We start from the raw sequence: 11244 nt of genomic DNA on the forward strand, positions 1-11244 counted from the left end.
AGTTTCTGGGAAAGCTTTTGGGTTGAACCCATATATTTTCTTTATTTCTTTATTGAGATATAATTCACATACCGTAATATTCATCCTTTTAAAATGTAAAACTCAATGGTTTTAGTATATTTACAGAGTTGTGCGACCACTACTATCTGGTTCTGTTTTTATGGATTTCTGTATTCTGGATATTTCATTTGGGTGGAATCATACAATATATGGCTTTTTGTGCCTGGTTTCTTTCCCTTACCATACTATTTGCAAGGTCCATCAGTGTTGCACATGAATGAATACTTTATTCCTTTTTATGACTGAATAATAATCCACCGACTATATGTATATACCATATATTTTTTTGTGGATATATGTTTTAATTTCTCTTGGGTATACAACTAGGAGTGGAATTGCTACATATGGTAACCTTATGTTTAACTTTTCTATAGCAGCTGTACCATTTTACATTCCCAGTTGTAATATATGAGCATTCCAATTTCTCTACATCTTCAGCAACACTTGTTATTGTCTGTCTTTTTACACATAGCTATCCTAGTAGATGAAAAGGTATATCTTATTGTGGTTTTGATTTGCATTTCCCTTATGACTAATGATGTCGAGCATCTATCTATTCATGTATTTATTGGCCATTTGTAGAAATCTTTGGAGAAATGTCTATTCAAATCCTTTGCCCACTTTTTAGTTAGATTTTCTTTATCATTGTTGAGTTGAAGGAATTTTCTATGTATTCTGTATAAGACATGATTTGCAAATATTTTGTCCTATTTTGTCCTTAAAAGAGCAAAAGTTCTAAACTTTGATGACTTCCAATTTATCTACTTTTTCTTTTGTTACTTGTGCTTTTAGTGTCATATCTAAGAAACCATTGTCTAAGTCAAGGTCACAAAAAGTTACTTGTATGTTTTCTTTATACAAGTCTTACATTATACAAATCTCACATTTAAGTCTTTGATGTACTTTGAATTAATTTTTGTATATAATGTGAGGTAGGGATCCAACTGCAACCTTTTTTTAAATGAAATTTATTGGGTGACATTGGTTAATAAGATTATATAAGTTTCAAGTGTACAATGTTATAATACATTTTCTGTATGTTGCCCTGTGTGCTCATCACTCAAAGTTTAGTCTCCTTCTGTCACCATATATTTGACCCCCTTTACCCCCTTCAACCTCCCCCATCCCCCTCCCCCCTGGTAACCACCATAGTGTCATCTGTGTCAGTGAGTTTTTTCTGTTTGTTTTGTTTGTTCACTTGTTGCTTTCTGTTTTATATCCCACATATGAGTGGAATCATATTCTTGTCCTCCATCCGACTTTATTTCAGTAAGCAAGATACTCTCAAGATCCATCCATGTTGCTGCAAATGGCACCAACTCCATTCTTTTGCATGTAAATATCCAGTTGCCATAGCAGTATTTGTTGAAAAGGCTATTTTCCCCCCACTGAACTGTGTTGTCACCCATGTTGAAGAACAACTGACTATAAATGTATGGGTTTATTTCTGGACTCTCAATTCTAGTCCAGTGATCGATATGTCTATCCTCATTCCAGTACCACACAGTCTTAATTACTATAGCTTTGCAGTAAGTTTTGAAATCAGAAAGTGTGAGTCTTCCAACTTTGTTCTTCTGCAGGATTATATTGGCTGTTCTGGGTACCTTGCATTTTCATATAAATTTTAGGCTCAGCTTGTCCATTTCTGCAAAAAACGCAGCTGGCATTTTCATAGACATTGAACGGAATTTATAGATCAGTTTGGGGAGTATTGCCATCTTAGCAACATTAAGTCTTCTTTCTAATTCATGAGCATGAAATGTCTTTTAATTTATTTAGGTCTTCTTAATTTCTTTAACCATCTTTTGTAGTTTTCAGTGTATGAATCTTACACTTCTCCTGTCAAGTTTATTCCTAATATTATATTCATTGTGATGCTATTGTAAATGAAACTGTTTTCTTAATTTTATTTTCAGATTGTCCTTTGCTAGTGTAAAGAAAAGCACTTGGTTTTTGCATATTGATTTTGTATCCTGCAATCTCGGCATACTTGTTTTTACTTCTAATAGTTTTTTATGGGCTTATATACAAAATCATACCATTTACAAATAGAAATAGTTTTACTTGTTCCTTTCCAACCTGAGTGCCCTTTTAATTCTCTCTGTCACCTCAGTGCTCTAGCTAGAACTACCAGGACAATGTTGAAAACAAGTGGTGAGAGGGCACATCCTAGTCTTGCTCCTGATATTAGAGGAAAAACTTTTAGTATTTTACCATTAAGTATGATGTTAGCTGTGGGCATATATTCTTTTTTAATCAAATGACCTCTTGACTTGTTTTCTAAACACAACTTTTCCATGACCTGGAAGTGTTTCTTGCTCATGCTTGGGAGCCTCTGTCTGCTTTGGATAAATCTTTTAAAAATTGTTATCAGGGCACCAATGGCTGGTTGTTTGTTGACAGTATAATTTTTATAATTAGCCTCTTCTGGGGCTGAGGCTCTCTCTGCATTTGGCAGCTCGCTCTTTATGGTCTCCTGGAACACAAATTCCCGTAGTTAGAAATGCAGGGTATGCGGCCTGTTGTGAGGATAAGGACAGTGGTTTGGGGAAAAGAAGTGGATTCTTTTAGCGAAGTGTTGGGGGAGAGTGGTTGATGTTCTATAAACCTCTGTTGGATGAGTAACTGGGGACAAGCACAGCTAGTGGGCTGAGACACAGCTTAGGGTTCTGAGAATGCTGAGAAAAGTGTTTTCAGTGTTTTACAAGATGCATTTCAAGTAGCACATTCCTAACCTGTTTTGAGAAATAGGTATTAAGGTCATATATACTTGAAAAGTGCTGCATGGTATGTACCCCACTTAGAGAGTTATTATTCACATTAGTGCATAAATTACTTAGGTGGTGGATCAGAGAACCCAACATATAGTGTCTTAAACAAAATGGAAGGTTTTTTCTCACTAACAGCCCAGAGGTGAGCAGTATAGGGCTGGGTGAGTGGCTCTACGGCCCAAAGTGGCTGCTCCTGCTCTTGTCATTACATTTACATTCCAGCCTTTAGAAAGGAGAAAAGGCAAATCAACACAGGCTTATTTCTTTTAATGACATGACTAGAAGGGACACAAATCACTTCTGTGCATATTCCCTTGTCTAGATCTTTGTCAGGCGGTCATTCCCAGCAGCTGTGAAAAATGTATCTAGATATATGTGTGCTCAGCTAAAATTTGAGAGTGCCATTATTAAAGAAAGGCAAAGAGAATGGGAATTGGAGGACAACTAGTCATCTCTGCCACTGAATCCTGCCGCACTTCACCTCCTCCAAGACCTGAGTGCCGGCAACATGCCCTTGCAAACTGCTTGGCTGTTACCTGGAGCGTGTTAGCCGGTGGGCTTTTCTGGGACAGAACAAGACCAGCTATTGAGCACGCAGAGCTGTTAGGATGTGAGCAGTATGTTTTTGAGTTTGGAAATTTTCTATTCTAACTTCTGGGAGGAATAGCTAAATCAAAACAAAACAAAAAATATGACACACACCCAAAGTGAGAGGATCCAGTGCCAGAGCAAATATTTATTCACCAGCCAGCCTCTGGGACGGGACAGAGGAACCCAAACACACCTCTTCTGGGGTCACTGGGATAGAGGCAGGCTACATGGCACATCCGTCCCAGGTGTGAGAAGACCGTCTGAACTGAGGGGCACTTTGTGGTGGTGGGTAGCCTACTGGCAATCTGGGTGGGGAACCTGAGGAGGTTTCTCCACAGAAATATCCCTCTGGGAATGAGACTGGGAAAAGGGGGCGAAAGTGCGGGCTTTCAAACTAGGCCAGCTCTGTCACTCTGCCTGGGCACTACCTCACACTCACCCTCCTCTCAGAGGCTCTGTTTCCTCATTTGTAAAATGGGGGTGTGAGCCCTTGTCTCCCAGGGTCATTGTGAAGATCAGATGTAGAAAACATAGTGTCTAGAGCTTGTCACCTTCCTTCTCATATCACAAGGACACTGGGCTCCTCTACCCAAGGCGAAAGTAAGCTTCCCCCCAGTGGTCTCAGAGGCAGCTCCAATCCCACTGTTGCTTGTCCAGTAGAAGAAAGCCAGCAGATGTTGTCTGATGGGACCAGAGGGAGCAAGGCAGGAAGAGAGCACTGGACAAAGAGCCCAAAGACGGGCTTCAAGCTCAGCCCTGCCATTGAATGGATCCTGGCCCCTCTCTGGGCCTCAGCTTCCTCCAGGGTAAGCACAGGAAGGGGACTTGAGCCCCTCCAGTTGGGTGACTCTGGCTCTTAACCTCAGACATGTGCTCTTTTCTGAAAAGCAGATGAGATATTTTTCTCGCTTTTTCAGGCTGTGTTTCTTCCACACTCTTCTCCAAAATGTTTTCCTGTGCTAATTTATTTGGCTAAGAAATACCAAACAGGAAATGGCTGTCATAGCTGCTGTCTGCACATTTGTTGTTTTAAGGCTTTCTCCGGCACAGCTTACCTTCCCTGGGTCACTTGGTATTGATTTAAGTGCAGGGGTAAGTGGAAGGGGAAAGGGAAAGGGAAACCCATTTTTAGAAGGGAACATTTTTCTTCAAGTTCAGAGTTTACTGAAGGTTAATGATGACACACAATGGCAGTGTTAGGTGGGTCCTTTACACCACAGGGCCTTTGCACATGCAGGTCCCTCTGCCTGGAATGCCTACTCTTCTCTGTTTTTCTAGTTAATTCTACTTCTTTAGGATTAAGTCTCAGGAAGGCTTCTTGGGCCCCCCCCCCCCCCCCCAGTCTAGGTTGGTTCCTTGGAGCTATTCTCGTAGAATCGTCCTTAAGTACACTCATCTTTGTTTGCAGTGACACATTCATTAGGGTGATTTTTTTGGTTGGTTCCTCCCCACCCTTCTGCAAGTGAACCATAAGCTCCACAAAGGCAGGGACCATTTCTGAATTGACTTGTCACAGTATCCCCCAGTGCCTGGCATGACACCGGGCATATACTGAGCACTCAGTCCATACCTGTTGAATGAATGAGTGACATTTCTCCCTCTTCCGCAGCCCAGGCAGGCTGGGTGTGACTCGATGACTGCGGGTTGCTCTTCTGCCTTGTTCTCCCTGTCCTCCCACTAAGCCACCCTTTTCTTGCAGGTCTTTTCTGCTTTCTCTTCTGCAGGGCCTTGCTCTCACACTAGCAAGGCATCTGAAAAATCGATCCAAGGCCAAGATTGGTGCTGGGGGCCCACTGCAGTTTCTCCCCCAGCTGCTTACAATTTACTGCAAGAGAAGGGACCTCTGAAGACTGAGAGACCTTTGAGGCCAAAAGGAGCGAATCTTTAATGGAGGAACTTCAGGCATAATGAAGTAGGGGGAAAGAGTGGACTTCCTCTCACTCCAGAGAGATACATGATGCCAGGCTGACCCTGATCATAACACATATTAATACCTTTCCTTAGAAGCTGAGGATCCTAAGGTCAATAAAACCCTCTGAGCCTCACTGTGAAAAGACCACTGTGTTAGCCACCATGAGTATGTGAATGTGTGCGTGCAAGCGAGTATGTGCACATGTGTGCTTGTGTGTACATGCGTATGCATTTGCGCATGTTTTTGTATGTATAGTCTATAAGTTAGGTAGAAGGAACAGGAGACAGAGACATGGGCCCTGGTTTGGGAGACCCACAGAAGGCAGGGCCGTCAGAGGACCTGGTGCTGAGCTGCTCACAGGCCTGGCCTGCTAGCAGTAGCATGGTCTGCCTCCTGGGGCCTTGCCCTTGCTTGTCAACGCGACAAAACAGGGCTACCTTTGTAACTGAGTTTTCATGCATCTCATGGGAAGGGCCCATTCCTGTGTGCTCCCAGGAGGCATGTGACCCGTTGTCCTAGGCCCAGGGCCAAAGCCTATTTTGGAACCAAAAGTCAGGGCTTGGTTGTGAATTCTAAGCCAAAGGAAGCCCCTTCTTGCCAAGAACAGATCTGAGGGGGCAGAGTGTGACCACCACTTGTCAGGGTGTCTTGAGGGTGAAGCAAGAAGGAAGCCCAGGTGGGGAGGGAGCGGCAGAGGCACCAGGCCATGGGGGGATTCTGAGTGGGGGGCCTGTCCCTGCTGAGGGAAGCAGGAGCGTGGGGTAAGTTTCTGGGATAATGCAGGTAACCGGAGAGAAATCTGGGAAACAGGATGAGTTACTCAGTGGGGCTTTTAGTAGGGGAGCAGACTCCAGGGAAAGGAAAGTTGGTGAACATGACGTTCAGGATTGTTCTGAAAGGTGGGCCAGAAGCTCATCTTCCAAACAGAAGAGGGGCTGGCGTCTGACAGTTGTCCCAGCCAGCTCTGCCTGGGTGGCTATATATCCTTGGGCTGATACACAAAAAGCTCTAGTCAAGCTGCTTCATTTTAGAAAGAAGAAAACTGGGTCCGAAGGGTTAAGTTGCTGAACATTGTGTCTCTCAGACAAAAAGGTTTCAGGAAGGTGAAATCAGAGACCTGAATGTACCATGGGGAAAATGAGCTCCCCAAACCCAAAGTATAATTAACCGTCATAATCTCAGAGATCTAGGGCTGACAGAGAGATTAGCGGTGTCCAGAAGGACATTCCCTTACCACTTACTCCTGCGAAGATAAGAGAAGCTGCATAAGGCCACGGGCAAGGGAGCCAGGGAGTGGCAGACAAGAAAAACATTTGCTGAGGGAGGTCACCTTGATCTGAGGAAGCCATTGTGCTAAGATTAGAGTGGCCCTTTGAGAGCTTACGCACCAGGTCAGGGCCCAGGCCCCGTGGGTCCCAGTGCACGTGGAAAAACAAAACCTGGATCCTTTCCTAATATATAAATCTTGGTCGAGAAAGTGAGGAGATTGCTTCTCCTGGGCAGGCTACCGAATGGTGTTTTTCAGACTGTACGCGCCATTTGTAGTTTGTGAGCTGAGATACCCAAGCCGTCAGCTTTCCTTTGTGTGAATTCTGCCTTCTCAACTCTGTCACATCTTGAGATCCAGAATTCTTTTCATGTCGTATTAAGTCCTGTTTTTAAAGGCAAAATTGTTTTCCCCTGGGAAGAAAAGGAGACAGATGCACTAACATTATCTGAAAGGTCAGATTAGCATTTTCTCCTGATATTTAGGACTCCGCACAGGACAATCACTACTTTATTTCTTTGAAAGATGATAGACACCTGCTGGGAGCCTAGACACTTATTTTTTGAGTCTCTTATTGGCTTCGGGATCCAAGAGAGACCTGAGGACCTGGAAATATTCTGAGAGGAGGTGTGAGGGGTCAGGAAATAAAACTCCTCATTTCATTGTCCTGCTTTCTTAAAAGATGGAATGGCAATTTAATGCTACTAGAGAGGTCGCCTGCTTTCCATGTCACCAAGGATAGACAAGGGGTCCCGGGCTAAGCTGGATACACACTTATCAGTGGTAAGTGTGCGGGAGGGTTGGGGCTTGCTTTCCTCCAAGGCTTTTTCATTTTTCAAAAATAGATTACCATTTGTCCGAAAGGGTGTAGGAAATTCGGCAGAAAGTAGGTCCTTGACCTCATAAGGCTTTTCCTGTCCCCTGGCTATTCCCTCCCAGTATCTGGCCCACACTGTGGGCCTACTTTAGGGAACTGAATTCCACTTGGACGGCTCACTGTGCATGAGCCTGCAGGACAAAATGAGAACCTGGCCTGAGCCCCAGCTAGAGTCACCACTTCAGCTACATTTCATCCATGCCATGGAATGAGGTGACTGTCGTGCGAACTGCACCTTTTCCAGGATAGCATGATAGCCTTAGAGGTCATGCTGGGGTTTCTGAAGGCAAAGGCTTCCTGTTCTGAAATTTAAATAGACAAGTCTAGCATTTAAGGAGTGTGAAGTCATCTTCAAAGCGGGCAGCTTAAAGAGGGATGTTTATGTGAATGCAATACTCAGTGAATCCACTCCAGAGCTTTTAGGAGAAACTCTGAAAGATCTCCTCAGGGCAGGAATTCAATGCCAATTATAACAGTACCTCTACAAGGCATGTGACACAGGTGCTCTCCTTTCATTCTCAGGGCAGCCCTATGAGGCAGGCATCATCATGCCCAGGAGGAAACTAAAGCTTTGGTTAGAGCAGGGGAGAGAGGCAGAGCAGGCCACATCTGGGCTCATCTGGATTAACCTCACGCTCCTGTCATACCAGCTGGCCCTCAAGGAGATCTCTGGGTGAGCTGGCCTCCTTGGAGTTTGATCAGGCAGAAATCTCAGAGACTTGGCCTGTTGTCAATGAAACCCGGTGCTTTCACGCATCTTCCAGCTGATGCCTGACAACCTCAGAAGCAAGCTCAATGCTGCGATGGTTAACATATGACTTCCAGAGAAGTAAATCTCCAGGGCTCCCCTTGCCTTCCCAAGTTAGAACCAAGGAATATATGGAAAAGGGGAAACACAAAAATTACCTGGAGAAGTGCATAGAATCCGCTTCTTCAGGAGCCAAGCAATTTAGATAGCTAAGTTGGTAGCCACCCAGGCTGGTCCTCAGGATAGCCAAATAGATTGGGGATGAGACTAGTACCAACTAAAAACCACAGCTGCCTCATTCGCCTTCATAGCACCCTTTGTATCTCTAGCGTAACACTTATTTCATACTCTGCTTCAGCCATGACCAGGTTTGCACAACGTGTCTCCTCCGCTAGCCCATGAGCTGTTCGAAGGCGTGGGTGGTGTCCCCCGCCCAGGTCCCCCAGGAGCTGATTCGTGCCTGGCACATGGTAGATCGAGGCTTGGCAGAACTGACTGGAAGCAAGTTTATGTTAGAAGCAGCTAAGAGGTGCTTCCTGGGCCTTCTTGGCACAAACTGCAGTTAGAATATAAAATTAATATCTCCCAACTTTTAAGCTAGCTTGAAGTAATGGGAACAGAGCTGAACTACAAGCTAGGAGAACTGGCTCAAATCCTGGCTCTGCTCTTGTCTAGTTGGGTAATTTGGGACAAGTTATTTAATCCATTCGAGTCTGAGTTTCTGACATAAAATTCTAATAAACCTAAGGCTTTGCTAAGAGAAGTAAATGAGATCACACAGGTGAAAGCACTTGTAAATGGGAACTACAAGGTGGATAATTGTTTTGCTTTTGAGAAGACATAATGGCCCTGGCCCGTGTGGCTCAGTAGTTAGAGAGCCTGCCTGTGCACTGCAGGGGCGGGTTCGATTCCCGGTCAAGGGTGGGTCCCTGGCAGGTTTGATCCCCGGCCTTGGTCAGGGTACGTGTGTGAGGCAACTAATTGATATGTCTCTCTCACATCACTGTCCTCCCTCTCCCCCTCCCTCTCCCCTCCCTCCCTACTTCCACTCTCTCTAAAAGTCAATGGAACAAATATCTTTGGGGGATGATTAAAACACACACACCAACAAAAAGGCATAACGAGTAAGTCCAGTTATTGTAACAGGCCTAGGGTTTTGGTTTGTTTTTTGATGTAATCTTGAAGTGTCTCTCTCTTCCTCTCTCTCTCCCTCTCCCCCCTCTCTCCCTCCCGCAATCACCCTTCAAAGAGAAACACAGAAACCTTTTAGCACCTTAAGAGGCTGCCTCAGGGCCCTTCACACTCAAACTCCCAAAGGCAACTATAGATTGGACTTTCCTGTTCTCTAGTCTCAGGATTTTACCTGAAAAGTCTTCTTGTTTGGTCCAGCTCCACGATCCCCAGCTCCCCTTCGCCTGCCTGCCAGCTGTGTGTGTGCCCTGGGCTCTCCCACCAAGGAAAAGTTACTTCATGAGCTGATGGATGCAAGGCCAGCCTCAGGGTCCCCCACAGTAGAGTTCACCCCGACTGGACACTGCCCCTCCAGGAGGCCTCTGTGACCTCTCCCCACGCCCCAGGCAGGACACACGCGTGTTCCTCCGTCACCACAGTTCTGAACCTCACACCCATCTGCCTCAGAATCATTCAGTCCCACCAGCCTGCGAATTTCTTAAGAACCTAGACTACTTTTCTACCCATTCCCAGCCCTTGCTCCCTGGCACGCGGCCTGCATCTATGAAACCCAGCCGAGCTGTAGAGCTTGATCAGCTTTGGCAGGTACTGAATTCATTGCCTGCGTCACTTATTTACTAATTTACAGAACATCACCCTCTGCTTCAGTGGGAGACATTCCTAAGGCATGGAAATAGTTTTCCAATATGTGCACTTATTTATTAATATTTTAAAATAGAAGTGACTAAATGTCATTCACAAAGCCAGCAGCTAGAGTGGCACAGCCCAGATGGGCAGGGGCGAGAACCCTGCAAACTTGCTCCAAGGTTTGGTGCTGAAAAGACAGACTCCCTGGAGGTGAATTCCTGCGCCAGCAGCAGCTCCTCAAACGTACGAGGCAGGGTGTGAGCAGGCCGGGTATGCCTTGTGCTCTGTGTGTTTGTTTGCACAGGGTACTAGAATGTGGTTTCATAAGCAGAGCTGCAAAGCTGGTTCTGTGCTTTCTCTATTTTTTTTTCCATCCTTTGACCCCGCGTTAACCCGCTGGAGTGTGTTAACTCCCCTGCCTTAGCTCAGTTTCTCACTTCCCTTCACTGGGGTTACCAGGCACCATGCTTTGTTCTCCATCTTCTTCAAACAACTGCCCAATGTGCCCACAAGTGCGATAATCTGACAACGTCACCATCCCCTGCTTAGAACACTTTCATGCTTCCTCATTGTCTTAAAGATAGATTTTTAAAATAACAGCTTTATTGAGATATCATTCACACACTACAGAGTCTGCCCCTTTAAAATGTACAATACTGTCTCGAATATATTCACAGAGTTGTGCAACCATCGCCACGATCTAATTCCAGAATAATGCCATATCCCCAAAAGAAACCCTGTACCCATCAGCACTCGATCCCCTTTCCCCTTTCCTTCCAATCCCTGGCAACCACCAACCCTCTTTGTCTTTTGGGATTTGTCTGTGCTTCACATTTAGTAGAAATGGAATCATACAATATGTGGTCTTTTACGTCTGGCTTCTTTCACTCAGTGTCATGTTTTCAAGGTTCATCCATGTTGCGGGATTAATCAGTACTTCATTCCTTTTTATGACTGAGTAATATTGCACTATATAAATTTACTACATTTTGCTTATCCATTCATTTATTGATGGACATTTTGGTTGTCTACTTTTTGGCTAGTGTGAATACTGTAATGCTGCTATGAACTTTTATGTACAGATATTTGTGTGGATATATGTTTTCATTTCTTTTGCATCCATGCTTGGGAGTGGAATTTCTGGGCTGTGTGGTACTTAAGGAGAGATTTCAACTCTTTAGCTTGAGGCCCATTCTGGGC

This window comes from Miniopterus natalensis, chromosome 2 (genome assembly GCF_054644295.1).
Source record: "Miniopterus natalensis isolate mMinNat1 chromosome 2, mMinNat1.hap1, whole genome shotgun sequence".
Taxonomy (NCBI): domain Eukaryota; kingdom Metazoa; phylum Chordata; class Mammalia; order Chiroptera; family Miniopteridae; genus Miniopterus; species Miniopterus natalensis.